Genomic DNA, 17520 nt, shown 5'->3' with positions numbered 1-17520 from the left:
TTCAAACCCACCACACTCCTATCGCTCTCTTTTTTTTTTTTTGCCTCTGATGACCTTTACCTGTCACAAAGCTGTGCTGTGAAATGCTGTCAGAAGGGGAAAACCTCAAAATCATCTGGATTATATTTTAATATGTGGCAACACGGCACCCAGCTTCTGTCGCAAATCTTTCACGTAATATAGTCAGCGATTCTGGTAAAGATCAATTAAACAAATGCCTTCAGGTCCAGCAGGTCATTAGAGGATGGTGACAAAGATGCAGCACTAAGCAAAAATTGGAGCTTACTAATGGATTACTGTTGTATATTCCATTCTACACCCACACCTATACCTATATACGTATGTTAGGTATGTCCCGATCAACATATTTTTCCTCACGAGTCTGTGTCTTGATCCGATACTCTTTATATATATTAGGCATGTGCCGGTATGAGGTTTTGACGGTACGATAACCGTGAGCAAAAATACAGCAGTTTCACGGTATCACGGTATTGCAATTATAGCTCCAAAATGTGTTATTTTGAGATGTATGGGTTAAAAAAAAAAAAAAACTTTTTCCATTGAACAGGATTTTTTTTCCAGAACATATTTGCAAATTGGAATATGAATGTATTGTTAAAATAAATAAATTATCAATTTAAAAAAAACAAATATTTTAAATAAAATCAAAATATAACGTAGACTATACCCACAGTCACAGCTCAAGTTGCTCAAGTTTAGAGCAAGAACAGAATAATTTCTATAAAAAAAGTAAAAACTCTTCTGAATAAAATTTTAAAAAATTTATACTGCATAATTTTTTTGAGGATTGAAAAGCTCAAGTGAAGTTTCGCCATTTTCAGCCACTGTGTCAACTCTAGTCTACATGATGTCATGCCTTTGTGTTAGAAAGAACAAAGAATTCAAAAGTTAATAAGTTAGTTAAAAATGTATAAGTTAGTTAAAATGTAAATATTGTTGTGGAAAGGTTTCATCTAAAAAAAATAATTTAAAAATCATTGTGAGTGAGACCTCTCCTTGATCCAGCGAACGTGGATTTGTGCTTAGGGCAAGATCAGCTTTCCTCAATTAACGATCTTTGATGCTATGCCTTTTTTTCCTCCCCTTCATTCAGGCGAATCAAGCTTGTTTTCTCACTCTGCGGCTGTAAGACTCGACGAAGTTGCTCTCCCAGCTAAGCCTAGACTAACATTCGTCTTTTATAAGCTTTTAGTTAGTATGTATATCGAATTTCAAAGGAAAATATGTGTTTTGTTTTTGGCGAACTTTTTCATAGTGCTAATCTGTTTAGCTACTCACACATGGAAAAATACAATTGTACAACGTTTTAAATGTATTCATTTTGTATATTCCACTTACCATGATTTGAGAGCTCAATAAATTGAAGAAAAGAACTTCTTATGTTTGGAGTATTTGTTTAGGGTTCGCTGGCTGTTTAGCCGATAGTCACTTTCACACACAGATACAAACGGGAGGGGGTGAGCGCTGCCGCGCCACGTCACTTCTGGCTGAATTTTTGACGCATGAAAAATGGCGAATACCGTACTACGGTCTGACGGAAAATTTTAGTGGTTTTGAAACCGCAATGTTTTCACACCACGGTAAACCGTGAAACCGGTAACCGGCACATGTCTAATATATATATGTATATATTAGGGCTGTCAAACGATTAAAATTTTTAATCGAGTTAATTACAGCTTAAAAATCAATTAAACGCAATTAATTGCAATTCAAACCATCTATAAAACATGCCATATTTTTCTGTAAATTATTGTTGGAATGGAAAGATAAAACAAAACCTATATATACATTGAACATACGATACATTAGTACTGTGTTTATTATAACAATAAATCAACAAGATGGCATTAACATTACTAACATTCTGTTAAAGCGATCCATGGATAGAATGACTTGTTCTTAAAAGATAAATGTTAGTACGAGTTATAGAATTTTTTTTAAATTAAAACCCCTCTTAATGTTTTCGTTTGAATAAAATTTGTAAAATTTTCAATCAAAAAATAAACTAGTAGCTCACCATTGTTGATGTCAATAATTACACAATGCTCATGGGTGCCGAAAAGTGAAACCACATCAAATCAGTCGCACCCAAGCGCCAGCCATTACACTGTGCTGTCATTTTAATCTGTTTGAACGGGGCATGTGCGTTAAATGCGTCAAATATTTTAACGTGATTAATTAAAAAAAAAAAAAAAAAAAAAAAAACGCCCGTTAATGCGATAATTTTGACAGCCCTAATATATACAGTATATGTATAAAAACAAAATTTAAAGATAAATTCAAATTAATTTAAACATGTCACACTTCCTCTTTTTCGGGAGTGTTGCGAAGGATAAAACGTATATATTTTTGTTTCTTTTGGAATTGCCATTGTATTTTAGGATTATTGTGTTACTTTTTAGCTCTTAAAAAAATGTTTAAAAAAATAAATAAATATTAAGTGTACTGCCCAAAACAGTTGCCAGCTATTAGGGGTGCACGATATCCATTTTTTGAAACCGATATCGATAACTTCCTGCTCCTCAAGGCCGATACCGATACGATAACCGATAATATATATATCATTTTTCAATGTATATTCACCTGAGTTTTTGAACACCTGGAGGTAAAAAATACTAGTGGTTGATTCAGCTTAGATTTGCCTTTGACCGAACCAGAATTTTCATGATGACATGAACATTATTATACTGAACAAAACAAAGACAGTAACAAAACTTTGCATACTGGAAAAACAGGAGTGGAAACAAACACACAAATCCCATTCCGACACCGTGCCAAAAATATTATTAATAGGGCCGATAATATATTATATTATCGGATTTATTGGGATGTCATAATTCCTATTATCAGACCGATAATTATCGAACCGATAATTATTGTGCACCTCTACCAGCTATCATTGAATGTCCTCCAATAAAACACAAGGCTTGGTCTTTTCTTGTTTTAATATGAAGTATTTCATTAAACTTTCTGAAACCAACAATGAAGCATGCATGCTTTCGACACAACTGTACAATACACGGTGGTATACAAATACCATGTAGACACCGCACTTCGATTTAGCTACAAGCTATTCGTAAGTATAGGTTAGCTTCCATACAGCAGGATCAACACATTTAGCTTTTCCCCATAAACATACATATACTGCATATTAACAGGTTGGTATAGATGTAAAATACTTACATAGTTTTCAAGGCAGAAACATAACAGAAAGCACTCAATGGCGTCAATGCAACCCGACAGGCTGTGTACTGATAAAGTGAATGAGCATGAGCTCCAAACTCCATCATATGATGGATGCATTGACTTATTATGACCACAAGGTGGCAGTAACGTGTTGTAAAATGTCAACTGGCTAAACACTGGCGGCTCTAGCCAGCACAATTTCTTTTTTCTTATAACAGTATTTATAGCATTAATTAAAAACCCGATCCTTTTCACATTATTCCGATCCTCAAAAAAATGGCCCGATTTCCGATCACGTGATCAGATCAGGACATCCCTAACATATACTGTAGAAAAATACACACATATAGGCATATGACAATACATCGAAAAGGTGATATATCACAGTACTTTGTAGCCTGTAGGTTATCGATATGCTCCCACCAAGAATCGATATATTATTTTTAAAAAATGTCACTGCCCCCCCCCCCCCCAAAAAAAAAAAAAAAACAACCAACAGGTTAGAATAGTGTCGATGCTGGTTCACTTGCTGCCAATGACAGCTCTAGACATCTAGTGCCATCAATAGCACTGAAACCAGAGCATTCGCAGCCAGTCCTTTGTGGGCATTTACAAGTCACTTTTATGGCTTTTACAGGTTACTTCCAGTTGATTTTAAGTCACTTCCTATTCATTTGGGGACACTCTTGAGTCACTTCCTTTTCCGTAACCCAAAATCAACAGGGAGTGACCCATAAATGCCCCAAAAACAACAGGAAGTGACCAAAAATCAACAGGAAGTGACGTGAAATGCCCCAGAATTTACTCATTGCCCGATATTGTCTGCCACTGACTGCCATAGATGTAAACATGAACATTTGTTCATTCGCTGCCATGTCTCCCACTTCAAATGGATTGGACGTCTATTAGTGATAAACTCATTCCAACTCACGACTGAAGGGAGAAAATAGCTTGTTCTTCTGTTTATCAATTGTTTTGTGGAATATCGTGAAAAGATTTCCTGACCAATGTATCAATAACTGTTGTATCGCCATATTGAAAGATCACCGTTATGGTAAAACTTATCCCAAATTCTATCTTAAGGTACCCAGGTTCCCAGCCCTAATATACATGAACACATATGCACATACACACGCATTTACATACATAAAGCAGGGTGACTGAGAGATTATCGTTTGTGCTTGAGAAGCGAGTGACGTCACAGGGAAGGAAAATGATTTGGTTCTGACAAGATTTGCAGATGTCTCGTTAAATGCGCTAGATATGACATTCTTTATAAGCACTTTTATTTATTTATTTTTTGTTAGATCAATAGCACATACTGTAAAGAACGATTCACACAACATGTTTTCTTTCCTCTTGGACTTCTCCTGAAGCAAATCTGTCACATTGGCTCCATTAATAAGGTGTCATCACGTTCACAAAGCCTCAAACGCAATGAAGGAGTTTCTAAAAGCAGCTCTGGCAAGCGTGGCCCTGCCAACATAAGAATAATGGTGAATAATGCAGCTGCATCTCTTCACTCTTTCTTCACGCAACATAAGAAACGAGGATTAAAGGACACTGATGCAGAGGACAAACTCGGGGTGACAGCGAGCAGGGTTGGTCAAACGAGAATATCAGCATGACTCCAGCCTCATTCCATGTTCATTTAATCAAGACAACAGTAGTTCCTGACGTCATTTTTATAAAAATGACATGGATGCTCGTACATTTAAGAAGGTGCATAGTAGAGATGTCCCGATTCGATATTTAGATCAGATCGGACGCCGATATGGGCAAAAAAATATGCGCATCGGTATCGGATCGGCCAGACTTCCGATCCAGTTTTTTTTTTTAAAGTCCCGTGCGGGTTTTCCAGAGCACCGATTAACATAATCCATTCCAGTTTCCCTAAAATCTGGTCCACATTTTTACGGCACGCCTTCAACACACTACATTTACATTACCGTCTCGCAATTTACCGAGAGACTATCGGTAAAAATGTCAGCTGTGTGGGATTATTTCACCTTAAAGGACAACAAAGACGAAAAGGCAGAGTGCAACAAATGCCACAATAAAGTCAAGCGTGGTGGTAAAGCTGTAAGAAGTTTTAACACAACCAACTTAATCAAGCATTTAGCGAAATACAACCACAAACAATATAAGACGTATGTTAAGAAAACCGAAGACCAAAAGAAAGGTCCTACGCAATTAACACTGGCAGAAACTTTTGCTATGCGTGACAAACTGGCACTCGACAGTCCCAAAACCCAGGGAATAACAAGAGTCATTGCCGAAGAATTCATTCTGGATGACGAGCCATTATCTCCCGTGAGTAAAGACGCACCATCCAACACTTAGAACCACGGTACAACATGCCCAGCCGTCATTACATCCTTGAGCGATTTGGCCGTGGAAGATTCGAGAACGATTCACAAACATCCAAATTCCGATTATTGAAATATGTCAAGTAAAGCGGAACTAATACACAGCGCGGTCTTCGGGACGCAATGAGAAACGGACCGCATTGCGTCCCGAGAGTAAACATTATGCTTGTCTTAGACCCGGGTAATGCCAATGCTCGACTCACGGCTTTAGCTCAACTCATGCCGCTAGATAAAAAAACACAAGAATACCTGACTGCTGCTGACAGCCGCTACAAACTACGTCAACATCGCTTTACTGTAGATAATAGATATATGTATATAGAACTAGATGCAAGATGACAGACTCGACGGCGTTAGCAACATTGAAGTATGGAAAACTAGTTGCGTTAGTAAACAGCCGCCATCTTAAAGCAGGAGACTTCCCTAGTAGGCTGTTGTGAACCTTCCACGCGAACCTAATTAACTTTTTATCTAAAATACTCCAAATCGGCAAAATCATGACTTGAATCTATCTTCAAAACAGTTTTAAAACTTTCACGTGTCGAAAGTAGACAGAAGGAAAATTATGGAACAACGGGAGCAATTTTAACAACTAACAGTTGATTCGCAAAATTAAATGAATTGAATGTAGTTTAAAGCTGCTCATACAGAATGGGGAATTGAGTATTTTATTTACTGTTTTAAAATGTTAACTTGATACTGAAATAGTCGTTTATTTAAACCTGAGAGGTGTTTTATACAATTATTGTAATTAATGCACGAAACATTAAACGCATCTAATAGCTTGGGGGGTTTGTGGGATTTTCCACTGAGGATGTTTGTGTGTTTTGCTTTTTTAAGACAGTTTACAATATTATTTGCACGTTTTACTGACTGACTATGCCATTTCTGTTTGTTATTTATGATGTTTTGTGTTTGTTCCTGAATAAACAGGTCAGTTTCTTGTTACCAACCGTTGTGTGTTATTCAAACTCACCTAATTCAGCTGGCTAGTTGTTATCAAGAGTACTAAAACCCTCTTCAACATGAGTCTGACAACCAAGTAAGGAGGCTACATAACTTTAAACTTTAACACATGCTCAGATAGGCCGGTATCTGTATCGGCCAGTATCGGATCGGAAGTGCAAAAACCTGGATCGGGACATCCCTAGTGCATAGTAGGAGTGGAAACCTCTTGGTACCTCACGGAAATCATTCTAGAATATTCTACAAAAACTAATAAACAGAAAAACAACCTTCTGTTGTGAATTGGAATGAGTTTATCACTAGTAGACGTCCAATCCATTTGAGCTGGGAGGGTGGCAGCGAATGAACGAACTGAACGTCTATAGCCGTCAGTGGCAGCCAATGCCAGGCAATGAGGTAATTTTGGGCCATTTAAGGTCATTTACCTGTTGATTTTCTGTTACTTCCTGTTGATTTTTGGGTATTTTACAGGTCACATCCTGTTTATTTCTAGTTACAGAACAGGAAGGGACCTTGGAATCACCCAAATGAATAGGCAGCAGAGGTTGCGCTAGACTTTTTCGTTGTCTGTCATTTTGACTGACAGGGTCATAAAAATCCGGTCATAATCTATTTTTACCCGTCACTTAAATTTTTTAAATGATGATAATGACATTGTGGTGACCCTTTGTTTGGCATAATTCACCTTCCGTACTTGTGTGTCCATTTGGCCGAGCGCGTTACCGGCTACGACAGTCACGTGACAGAGACACTTAAGAGCCGCGCGCGGTCCCCTCACTATTCACTCGCTCTCGCTATATGATTGGCCGAAGAGTCGAAATGCTCTCCCGTGAAATGCCTGTTTAAAAATGTTCCCGTTGTTACTTCTTGCGTTCGCTTATAAGTGCCCATTTAAAAAGGAAAAGCGATGGATAATACTACACACAGAGCGTATTATTAACAAATGTTAAAGTTGTATAATCATATAGCGAGAATAAGGAACGTCACTGACAAGCGCAGGCCCCGCGAGTGGATAGTGAGGGGAATAGGATAGTGCGCCTACAGCTAACAAGACTCTTAACATTGCATACCGCTTCAACATATTCAATAGTATTTAGTTTTCATTCATTTTAAATTAATATTCTGTCCGAACAAGCTTAACAGAGGAATCCACACCGTGCCATCACACATCAAGCAGATGAATATGTAACTTTTTCTCCGCAGTGACAAAAACAGCTGACTGTGGCGCTAGTATGTAGGTAGCCTACCATATGTAGCATATGGAGCAATGAAATTAACAGTTCACCTGCTGTGGCCTGAACGTCGTCTCACACTTTCCTCCTGGTGCGCATGGACTTGAATTGCGTGCCCGCTTGTGCAGTCCCTGTTTTTTCACCTCTTTTATCAAAACCATCATCGTTTTGGAGCTTTTTGAAGAAACTTCGGACTAGGCCTGAACGATATTGGGAAAAACTATTGCTGCGATTTTTTTTGGGTTTGCGATATATTGCGATGTTATATTGCGATATTAAAAAACATTTATATATTTTTTTTCAAGATATTTTCACAAGATGACTTAAATAGCTGTTTGGAAAGACTTTAGATCACCACAGTGTACAGTCATCCCTTGTTTTTTGCGGTTAATGGGGACCAGAACCCGCCGCGATAAGTGAAAAACCGCGAAGTAGCCCACCCCCCCATTTTAATTTTTTTTTTTTGTGTGTGTGTTTTTTGTGCCCAATGTATTTATTCAGATTTAGCATTGGAAAGAGATACATACAGGTTGACCCAAAAAAAAAGTTTACACTCAGTTGACTGCTTGTTTAAAAGCCATTGAAACATATCTAAATAGGTTGTCATGCTTAAGTGATTCATTAAGGTCACTCAATGCAGCTGGTAATCTCTCGTCTCTACAATTCCTGTGCTTCTGCTGAAAATGAAGAAAACTTTAGCTGTACTTGAATTGCTGCGTGCCGGTCTGACACCTACTGAGATTACAGCAAATCTGAGAATATCCAGATGTGCAGTCTACAAAGTTAAAAAGAAGCTGAAAGATATTGGAACAGCCTCACGAAAACCTGGGTCTGGAAGTGCCGATCTGTGCCGACCAAAAAGTTGATCGACAAGGTGATATGTGGCCACCCCAGAGTCCAGATCTCAATCCCCTGGATTATAGCATATGGGCAACTGTGGAGGACAGTGCCTGTAAGAAGCCACAAACTGCTGTGGCAGCCTTGGAGAGGTCCATTGTTAGATCTTGGGAAAAGATGACAGCATCCTACATAAAGAAGCGTTCCGCAGGCGCCTGGAGGCTGTTGTGACACTTAAAGGAGGACACATTGAAAAATAGAGTGTACTGTACATGTTCTTTACAATAATGTATAATTTGTGATTCAATTCTAATTCTAAGATGAATAAACATGGCATTTAAGTTGTATTATGGCAGTGTAAACTTTTTTTTGGGTCACCGTGTATAAGACATGTTTTTTTCTCACCCCCCCAACATCCCCCCCCCCCCCAGTGATTTAAAAAATGTATAAAAATAAATGGTTTTTAAGCACTTCAAATTTCATAATTATGATAAGTTTTAAACATAACTGTCCAACCAAATCATTTTTGAACAAGAATAAAGTACTGTAGCAGATAAATGCTTGGCTTTATTAAATGCTTCTGTTTATCTACTTTAGCTGTGATCGTTGAAGTGACATGTAGAAATTTCAAACTCCTCATGATCACTTCTGGCATTTAAATGTCTCCAACGTCCCCACAGTACACACATTCATTCCAGCGCGGCTTCCTTACAACTGTTTAACAAGTTCAACGATGATTGACAGATGCCCGTGTGAAGTCTGCTTCTTTGGCCAGATCAAAGCCATTGTTGTGCCGCAGTGACTGAGAGGATCAAAAGGCTGGGAGAGGGAGGGTAGGAGGCTGTGCGCAGACCAGAAAGTGAGGCGTATGTGGATCAAAAAAAAGAAAAACTATCGCACGTGCTTGCGATGGGACTATTGCGCACACGCACATCGCGATGGCGATGTTTAAACGATATATCGTTCAGGCTTACTTCGGACACTCAGTTGCCTTGACATTTTACAGAGTAAGGCCAACGACGTCATGCATCAAGAGAGACAATAGCTAATTAATATGCTCACTCGCCACCCTGTGGTCTGGGGTGTGAATTGCAACCGGTCAAAATGACGGATGGACTTCAGTTTTTTCCGTCACCGTTTTAAAAAAATCGGTCAATGATGGAAAATATTCGGTTAACGCGACCCCTGATAGGCAGTGACTCAAACTCAACAGGAAATGACCTGTAAATGCCCTGAAAATCGGACAGAATGACTGTGAATGCTCTGGTTCCGAATGAACGAATGTTCCCAGTCTACCGTAATTTCCCGAATATAAGGCGCGCCTGTGTATAACACGCACCCCAAATTTACTTGTAAAATTACTTGTAAAAATACTTGTAATATCACGATATATCACCATTTCGATATTTTGTGACACCCCTAGTGCATAGCTACAAAAGTGAATTAGTTAAAAAATTTGCAACAACAGCAAATAGGAGCTCAGATAAATTGAGTTTTTTTTTTTCCAGCCACTCGAGCAACATTGACAATGATTAGAAAGAATCATGAAGTAATGAAGTATCGCGGATTTGCTCTTATGTTCACAGGATAATCATGTTGCAGTCAGACAACAAGGAAGCCAATGCTTTATTTCTTTCTTAACACTGACGTATTATTGTCGTTAAATCACTGAAATCAGTTGTCATCACTACAATTCAGCACAATAAAACAGATAAGGTCTCCAGCGAGCCTGGTCATATAGCCTTAGTAACCACATACAGTATTTTTGTCTAAAAATTATGAAGTACCAAAATAAATGAGGAAGGAATCCTCTGTTTGTAGGAGGTTTTGTAGGATGAGCACAAGCAGGATTAAGAAGATACTGTAGATAACTAGCGGTATGGTCAGCAGTTGCTAGGGTTTGTGTAACGTGGATTCAATACAACCGAATCGCAGATAAAATAAGGTGGAAAACACACACAAGGCTGAAAAGACTTTTCAATAAACGACTGTATTAGACAAAATAATTTTTCTGTTTGATAAAACAATATGTCTAGATGCTGTCATAGCAGTTTCAATATGCTCCTGGACTATTTTTAACTTGTCCGTTTTACACCTGACACCCCCGTTTACGGACACATCACAACTGCTTTTGTTTTAACCCTGCCATAAAAACAAGGTAAGTAATTAAATTTATTATTGAAATTTTCTATCATTTTTAGCTTAAAACCATTAATTGATGTCTATTATTTAGTTTAAAAAACAAAAACGACTTTAAAAAGTTAGTCACTCGCATGTTTTTAACTTTTAAAAAAAATCATGTCACGATAAAATGTACTGTACTGTGTCTTGCTGTTTGTATTGCTTATTATGGGATGATATTGATGTACCGTATTGGCCCGAATATAAGACGGTGTTTTTGCATTGAAATAAGACTGAAAAAGTAGGGGTCGCCTTATATTCACGGTCTAGACATTATACCCATTCACGACGCTAGATGGCGCCAAATATCATTGAAGCGATGTTCTGTCATGACAGATTTCAGCTCCTCTCAAGTTTAACCAGTTTGCATTATTTTATTGCGATGTTTTTCCTTATTCAGATTTGTTTTAAGACTACAGTTATAGTTAGACTTCACTTTGATGGTTAATGTAGTTATTGCAATTTTGTTTTTTTGTTTTTTAATCACAATATTGGTTTATTTACATTTCAAAAACCAGAAGTCATTCATTTACGAATGTGATTGCACTTTAGTTTACATATTTAAATGTTCAGATATTAAATTAGATATTTGAATGAGGCAAAATAACATGCTTTTTCTCTCAAATATATTGTTATAATCATTTGTTTCTGATGTAGTGTAATTATTTTCTGTATAAAAATTAATTTGGTGTTCAAAAAGTCTTTTTTCAAACTTGAGTCTTGAAAAAGAGGTGGTCGTCTTATAATCAGGGCCGTCTTATATTCGGGCCAATACGGTATTAGATACATTAGATGCTTAAATTATAAAGCCTAGGCCTTGAGGCTAAACACAACAAATAGATGGACAAATTGATTGTGTTTTTATTGGGAATTCTCCATTCACGTTCACATCATTGCCTGCATAGCTTATTAGAAGTCATCATGCCACAGATCTACGCAGTGGTGTCGAGAAATGAGGCAGAAGGACCAGACCGGGATAAATATGAGATGCTGAGGAATGTCATTATAGATGTTGGGAGGACAATGTCATCAGGGAGGCCCACATCTTTATGAGAGATGACATTAAACTAGGGCTTTCAAAATTATCGCGTTAACGGGCGGCAATTAAATTTTATTAATTAACCACGTTAAAATACTTGACGCAATTAACGCACATGCCCCGCTCAAACAGATTAAAATGACAGTAGAGTGTAATGTCCGTTTGTTACTTGTTTTTTGGTTTTTGGCGCCCTCTGCTGGCGCTTGGGTCCAACTGATTTTATGGCTTTCAGCACCATGAGTGAGCATGGTGTAATTATTGACATCAACAATGGCGAGCTATTAGTTTATTTTTTGATTGAAAATTTTACAAATTTTAATAAAACGAAAACATTAAGATGGGGTTTTAATATAAAATTTCTATAACTTGTACTAACATTTATCTTTTAAGAACTACAATACATGGATCGCTTTAAGAGAATGTTAATAATGTTAATGCCATCTTGGTGGTTTATTGTTATAATAAACTAATACAGTACTTATGTACCGTATGTTGAATGTATATATCCGTCTTGTGTCTTATCTTTCCATTCTAACAATAATTTACAGAAAAATGGCATATTTTAGAGATGGTTTGAATTGCGATTAATTACGATTAATCAATTTTTAAGCTGTAATTAACTCGATTAAAATTTTTAAATGTTTGACAGCCCTACTATTAAGAGTTATTCAGATAACTATAGCATAAAGAACATGCTAACAAGTTTACCAAACTATCAGTGTCACTCCAAAACACCAAAATAGCATGTGAAATGATATCATAATGTGTTAATAATTTCACACATAAGTCGCTCCTGAGTAGAAGTCGCACCCCCAGCCAAACTATAAAAAAAAAAAATAACTGCGACTTATAGTCCGAAAAATACGGTAATTTAAATGTGCTGTGATGATACATTTTGGCTTTGAGTACTCCACGAAAAGACACTAGACTTTTAAAAAAACGTACAATTTTCCTGGAATATTACTAAGGGATTCAATTAGGCTGGATATTCACACCTTAGCGACTGTTATTTATTATGATGTGTTTGGCCCGCAATGGTTAATGGGTAGTGTTGGTAACCATGACTGAGAGTGGTGGTTGCGGTATTTTCTGTTGTTTTCTGTTCAATAAAGGCGCCGAGTCTTGGGGTCGTGCGGTGTATGGGGCACAAGAGCAGCAAGTGTGAAACGTAAAAGCTGTCTCTCTCTTTATTCTCCACGTCACTCGCCACAATACTGTACACAGTGATGGAAAAGCGATTGTGCATTAACCACTTTATGATGTCCTTTTACTCTTACTACATTACAGCTGCATCTCTAAGGAAAGTATGGCGGAAAACACTCAGGTTCTGAGACCCGCAATTTGGCCAAATTTCAAAATTGGCCTATATGCGTGTTAGATACATAATTGGAAAGCTTAAAATCTCTATTTTCTGGGGGAAGAAACAGGTGAGTTAACAGAATTAATTAAAGAAAATGAATTAATCATAACTAATCGCAATTCAAACCATCTATAAAATATGCCATATTTTTCTGTAAATTATTGTTGGAATGGAAAGACAAGACGGATATATACATTCAACATATGGTACATAAGTACTGTATTTGTTTATTATAACAATAAATAAACAAGCTGGCATTAACATTATTAACATTCTCTTAAAGCGATCCATGGAAAGAAAGACTAGTAGTTCTTAAAAGATAAATGTTAGTACAAGTTATAAAAATTTTATATTAAAACCCCTCTTAATGTTTTCGTTTTATTAATATTTGTAAAAATTTCAATCAAAAAATAAACTAGTAGCTCGCCATTGTTTATGTCAATAATTACACCATGCTCACTCATTGTGCTGAAGCCCATAAAATCATTTGGGCCCAAGCGCCAGCTGAGGGCGCCAAACTCCAAAAAACAAGTAACAAGCGGACATTACACTGCTGTCATTTTAATCTGTTTGAGCGGGGCATGTGCGTTAATTGCGTCAAATATTTTAACGTGATTAATTTAAAAAATTAACGCCCGTTAACGCGTTCTGCCTTTGGCAATGTGTGTTCAATTGTATTATTGACTTTTTTTATATTGAAATGCATGCTTTTAGTTTGTGGCGCTTTCACGCCCACGTGGGGGCGCACTCGCACTTGTTTACGCGAAGAAGAGCGCTCACAGGCCAGAAGAAGACTGACAGCTACGCAGCGTCTCTGTCTGAGCGAGTGGGCGAGCGAGAGAGAGACACGGATGCGAACCTACGTTCATTGTTTATGCTTGTAAAATATCTCTACAGAGGCAACGCCTGTGTGGATCATCTTTTTTGTTGTTGTTGTTGTTGTGCGTTTTCCACCCGCGATCGGACACTTAGAGCCAGTTGTGTGTTTGTTTGGATGATGTGCTAATGCTAGCGATGTCATTGCTGTAATAGAACCTAATTATCATTTACCTTGATGCGAACCTGTTTGGTATCGTGGACGAAATTGATTCAGCAAATTATACGGACGTCCGGCATCATCATTTGGGAGTTTAGCTCGCTATATAGCCAGGACCGAGCCGTAGCATCCTGGTGATGACAGTATGTTCGCATTTCATTGTTCATGCACTGTACACTGTACACTTATTCAGCATGTTGTTCTCTATTGTATTTTTATATTAAATTGCCTTTCAAGATGACATATCTGTTCTATGTGAAGGATTTTATCAAGTAAATTTCCCCCCCAAAATACGGCTCATACTCAGGTGCGACTTATACATGTTTTTTTTCTCTTCGTTGGGCATTTTATGGCTGGTGCGACTTATACTCAGGTGCGACTTGTAGTCCGAAAAATACGGTACAACATGGAAACGTAAAGTTTGAAAGCCAACTGCGAAACTGCAATCGGAAGAAGCGCTTCCTTTGCCCAAAAGATGGCGCTGTCGCCTCCACAAACAGGGATTTTCTACACAAATTGTTTGAGTTTCCAATTCAATTTCTGCACTAAATGGAGGCCTATAGAGATCAAACCCATCTAAGAACACTCCCAAAAACAAAGTACAACTGTGTAAAATTTCATGAAAATCCGTTCAGCTGTTTCAGAGTCCATTTGGAACAAAAACACACACAGAGATGCATAAAGTTTCCCTTCGATATTAGTAATGACAAAGATCAGTAGGACTTGGAGCTATGTATAACATTATTGTATCAAAATCTGGTAAAAGAGTGAATTGAATGCAATTACTGTTTGTATTGCTTTATCTGCACCATCACATTGCCCAAAGTGTTTTAAGCCTGACTGCCAGCATACTTTAACCTTTTGCAAGTTAATACAAAAGTAAGCCAAACAAGTCAAAATTGAAAGTTTCATAAGCAATAGCCATCAGTGTTATGCAATTCAGACAAAATTCAAATACCGTTGAGGACTGTTATGAGGCGGCATTCTCTTGCTCAGAAGTTATTCTCACAGATACGTAAATTCCTCTCATGAGGGAAATGGGATTCCACCTCTGGACACAATGGCTTATCAGTTTCACATTTAAGTGGAAACCTACCGATGATACCAGAAACCCAATTCCAATCAGGCTGAGACCTTGGGTGAAACATTGATAAAAAATGAATACAATGGTTGGCAAATCCATGTAATATGTATTCAACTGAATGTGCGATAGAGGCAAAATATATTTTGTTGAATAATTCATGTCTACTTTTCGGTTAATATGATCTCAATACGAAAATACAAATACCAGCCAGGTTTCCATTTGTTAAAATATTTATAAAATGTCCATTCTAAAAGTTAATGATTATAATATGATATCGTGGTATTAGGTCTGTCTATGCTACAAATGTGCCGATTACCGGTTTCAAGCTATACCATGGTATGAAAACATCACGATTTCAAAACCACAAAAATTTTCCGTCATGCTGTCCCTAAGGTATTATTTATTTTTTTTATGTCCCAAAAATGCAGCGACAAATCCCTCGTTTGCAGATGCAAGGGACAACCCTTCCCCACCGGTTGTTGCTCAGTGTCAGTGAGTCAGCTGTGTTACACGATGGCTGGAGGAGGTGAAACTCCTGAACGTTTTCCCCCATCGAAGAAAAAAAAAAAATACTGTAAATAAATAAATAAATCACTGGTATGGGAATACTTATATGATTATGATATGATTTTGCATTCATACAAAATTAAAGGTTTGTAAACACTGTCATGAACGTTTCCCACCAGCTATGAGAGTCAACTCCAGCATGATTAGTGTGTTTTTCTCTCTGGCAACCGTCTGTTTTGAGAAAGAGAGTGTTTATAATGTAAAAATGATACGAGTCATACACATGCTTTTTATGGAAAATAATTCAATTATTTTTGTTCTGATGGTAATAATGTTGAGCTGTGGCTGTGGGTTTAGGCTTACTTAACGGACTGCATTTATTTTATTTAGAACATTTCAGTTATTTTTTTGTTCCATCCATCTTCCCCTTGCTCCGCGGTCGGGTCACGGGGGCAGCAGCTTTAACAGAGATGCCCAGACTTCCTTCTCCCCAGCCACTTCAACCAGCTCCTCTGATGGGATCAAAAGGCGTTTCCAGGCCAGCCGAGAGACTTTGTCTCTGCAGCATGTCCTCAGTCGTCCCGGGGGTCTTCTGCCGGTGGGACAGGACTGGAACCAGATGCCCGAGCCACCTCAGCTGGCTCCTCTTGCTACTCCTCGAGGAGGAGTAGCGGCTCAATGCAGAGTCCTTCCCGGATGACTGAGCTTCTCACCCTATCTCTAAGGGAGAGCCGGACACCCTGCAGAGGAAACTAATTTCGGCCGCTTGTATCTGGGATCTTGTTCTTTCGGTCTTTCGACCCACAGCTAGTGACAAAAGTTGAGGGTGGGAACGTAGATCGACTGGTCAATCGAGATCTTCATCTTTCGGCTAAGCTCCTTCACGTACCGGTGCAGAGTCCGCATTATGTTGCACCGATCCGTCTGTCAATCTCCCGCTCCCTTCTAACCTCACTCTTGAACAAGACCCCAAGATACTTGAACTCTTCCACTTGGGGCAGGATCTCATCCCCGACCCGGAGTGGTCACTCCACCCTTTTCCGACTGAGAACCATGGTCTCGGATTTGAAGGTGCTGATCTTCATCCCGACCGCTTCACACTCTACTGCGAAACGCTCCAGTGAGTGTTGGAGGTCACGGCTTGATGAAGCCAACAGCACCACATCATCTGCAAAAAGCAGATATGCAATGCTGAGGTCATCAAACCGGACCCCTCAACGCTTCGGCTGTGCTTAGAAATTCTGTCCATAAAAATTATGAGCAGAATCAGTGACAAAGTGCAGCTTTGGCGGAGTCCAACCCTTATCGCGAACAAATTCGACTTACTGGCGGCAATGCAGACCAAACTCTGACACCGGTCGTACAGGGATCGGACAGCCCTTACCAAGGGGCTCGGTACCCTGTACTACCGGAGCACCCCCCGCAGTACTCCCCGAGGCACACGGTCGAACGCCTTCTACAGATCCACAAACACATGTAGACTGGTTGGGCGAACTCTCATATACCCTCGAGGACCCTGCAGAGGGTGTAGAGCTGGTCCAATGTTCCATGGCCGGGACGAAAATCACACTGCTCCTCCTTAATCTGAGATTCGACTTCCCGATGGACCCTCCTCTCCAGCACCTCTGAATACACTTTACCGGGGAGGCCGAGGAGTGTGATCCCTCTATAATCAGAACACACCGTCTGGTCGCCCTTCTTA

General features: G+C 38.6%; 1 protein-coding gene across 1 annotated transcript in view; it reads right to left on the bottom strand.

Annotated features, from left to right (window-relative positions):
• Positions 1-17520, bottom strand: part of LOC130920882 (cytoplasmic phosphatidylinositol transfer protein 1-like) — a 131163-nt gene that overhangs the window by 33490 nt on the left and 80153 nt on the right. The gene's annotated exons all lie outside the window — the stretch shown is intronic.

Source organism: Corythoichthys intestinalis, chromosome 8 (assembly GCF_030265065.1).
Source record: "Corythoichthys intestinalis isolate RoL2023-P3 chromosome 8, ASM3026506v1, whole genome shotgun sequence".
NCBI lineage: Eukaryota > Metazoa > Chordata > Actinopteri > Syngnathiformes > Syngnathidae > Corythoichthys > Corythoichthys intestinalis.
Note: the sequence above shows the minus strand (reverse complement) of the source record. Positions and strands in the feature narration are given on the sequence as shown.